We start from the raw sequence: 3,166 nt of genomic DNA, 5'->3' as shown, positions 1-3,166 counted from the left end.
GATGTGAATTTCTTTGCTGTGTTTTGTCTGCCAATTGACTGATTAGTTGGTTATTATTATTAATATAATTACTTATTAATTAATTGATCTTTGCTTTTGCGGACCTCTGATGCATTGGATTGAATTAATCTTCAATTCATGGTAATCAATTATCATCAATCTACAATGTTCCTCTTTCATTATTATTACTACTACTATTATTATTACTTATTTTGGTCTTCGTGCATGACAAGTCCTCTTTCTTTTGACCAAAACTTTAGTCAGACTCCTCTGAGTGCTCTGCTTAACTGGCCTCACCTTGAACTTTCCTCTGTCCTTACAGAATCCGGTTTGAACAAGAATCCTGCTAAGTCAGTTTAGTGAGAATCCGCCATCCCTGGCCTCTGACCCTCTGGCCTGCCTTCAGCAAGAATTCTCTTGAGTCCATCTGGCAAGAATCCCCCCGACCCCTGGTGTTTCCTCTGAGTAATTTGCCATTCACTGACCACCACCGCTGCCACCCTGCTCCTTGGTTATAAATTCCCGCTTGTCCTTGTTGGAGTCAGAGTTGCGGCTACTCTCTGTCCCCTACGGCAAGACCCCACGCAGCGGTCCCTCTACCAACACCATGGCAGCCCTTGAACAGTGTCCGCTGCCATCTTTAGTGAGTGTCACCAATCATGTCTTCAACACGCACCATCTCCACGCCTATTTCTCATCACAGGATGAATGTACTTTTGCCTCATGTATGTTTATATTTTTAACTTATATAAATGGTACCTAAATGGTACCTTGTTCTGTTTCATTTTTCAGTCAACATGTTTTAAATATATATCCTCGATATCTTATGGATTTCGACTTAATGCTTTGAAATGTACGATCCTACTGTGTGTCTGGAAGGAAGAGAACTGGAGATACTGGGGGCACAGCACTAACGACAAACATTGGCTGTCCTGGTCAACAAATATTGTTTCCTTTTTTCCTCTCATAAAAAATACACTCCCTCTGTATCTAAGGGAGTTGTCTCAAACATTCCGTACGGTAATCCCCACCCTCTGTCCTGGGGATGCACATGTTCCTTGCTTTGGTCCCAATTTCCTGCTCTGGGAGTAGCTACCTTGTCCTGTTTTCCTTATTGTTCCCCTGGCTTTACCTTCTGGAAGGTCCTTTCTTCTCCGTTATCTGAAGTAAGCTTTGCCCATTTCCTGCTCATTGATGGTTGGGGGCCTTAGGGTCATTTAAAGACTCAGAGGGTCACAGATTTTTAAAATTTTACACTCATAATTTCTTTGGCAATGCAATGCTCTTTTAAAATCTAGTAGCTTTCGGGCCAGGCGCGGTGGCTCACGCCTGTAATCCTAGCTCTCTGGGAGGCCGAGGCGGGCGGATTGTTTGAGCTCAGGAGTTCGAGACCAACCTGAGCAAGAGCGAGACCTCGTCTCTACTAAAAATAGGAAGAAATTAATTGGACAACTAAAAATATATAGAAAAAATTAGCCGGGCATGGTGGCGCATGCCTGTAGTCCCAGCTACTCGGGAGGCTGAGGCAGAAGGATGGCTTGAGCCCAGGAGTTTGAGGTTGCTGTGAGCTAGGCTGACGCCACGGCACTCACTCTGCCTGGGCAAAAGAGTGAGACTCTGTCTCAAAAAAAAAAAAAATAATAAAATCTAGTAGCTTTCTTATTTATTTGATTCTAGTCAGTTCCATGTGCCAGAGCCCATCTATATTTTCTAGACATTGTTCTTGGATTTGCTATATTTCTTTCTTCCTCAATCCATCCCCACTCCTTCCCCTTCACGTAACTGCTTGTAAGGTACCGAGTTCACCAGGCTGTGGTGGAAGAGCAGCACACTTAGTCTCTTTTTCCAGAACCATTTTGTCAAATTAAAAGGAATTATCGAATATCTCATCCTCAGCTGATGTTCCCTTTGAGACATCTTCATCCATTCAAAGGTTTTTATCAATGGATGAAATGGCCATAAACTTAATTTGATCATTGTTGAAAGGCTGAAATTTTCATTGGTCTTTGTCCTTCGAAATCCTTCTCATTTTTTCTTTTACTTGTTAGGGTTGAGAAGCAGTTATTCTCAGCTTCCAACTGTGCAAGACTCCAAATTTTCTAGTCCCTTTCAATTTCCTTCCACTCTTACTTGGAAACTTGCCGATTATTTTCTGAACTTACCTCAAATGCAGTCAAAAGAAACTAATGCTCACTACTATCTTCCTTTCCCCTAGAGTTAAAGTTTATTAGGTACGAGATCTACCTTCCAATATTTTGCCACTGCATGACATGAATCACCATCCTTTCAACACTTGCTTCCGGTGTCCTTGCCACCTGGTCACCAGCTCGCAAGCCACTGCCACATATTTTAGATTATATTATTATGGGAGGACCCCACTTCGGTATCAATCAGGATAGAATACTTTATGCTGTGGTGACAAACAGCCATTAGGTCTTAATGGCTTAACATGACAAAGGAGTATTTCTTGGTTATTGCAAGTCAGCCGTAGTCTCCGCTTGTCCTAGCCACTCAGGAACCCAAGCCGATGGAATCACCCCACAGAAGGGAAAGAAAATGTGGTAAACTGCACACTGGCTTTTAAAGCTTCTGCTTAGAAGTGATACTCGTCACTTAAATTTCATCGACTAAGCAAGTCATATGGCCAAATCTAACTTCAAGGGTGCAGGCAAGTGGGTATATGGCCACTTATCACAGCCATGTATCCAGGAGGAGAACCAGAAATATTTGCGGAATTGTACTATCTCACATGATTTGCCCATTTTTATTAGGGGTCCTGTCTTTTTCTTGTTGATTGTTAGAGTTCCTTATAGGGTCTAGAAGACATTACATACTCCCTCGTCAGTTTTAAACATTGAAAATATCTTCTCTCCCTCACTTATCTGTGTCAGTGGTATCCTTCACTGAGCGGAAATCCTTTATGTTGATATAGATCAATTCATCGATTTTTTCCAGATGAAAGCTTTTGCTTTTGGGATTTTGTTTAAAAAATCTTTCCCCCAACTGAAGGTCACAAAGAGTGATTATATACATTCTTCTGTTAACTATGTATTTTGTTTTTTACATTTAAATTTTAATCCATCTACAGTTCACCTTTTTTTAAAGGCGTGAGGTAGGCATTTATTTTAATCCATAAAATGAGCCAATAGTCTCAATACATCAACTA

This window comes from Propithecus coquereli, unplaced genomic scaffold (assembly GCF_000956105.1).
Source record: "Propithecus coquereli isolate 6110/MARCELLA unplaced genomic scaffold, Pcoq_1.0 Scaffold155, whole genome shotgun sequence".
Classification (NCBI taxonomy): Eukaryota; Metazoa; Chordata; class Mammalia; order Primates; family Indriidae; genus Propithecus; species Propithecus coquereli.
This window is presented reverse-complemented; position numbering follows the sequence as displayed.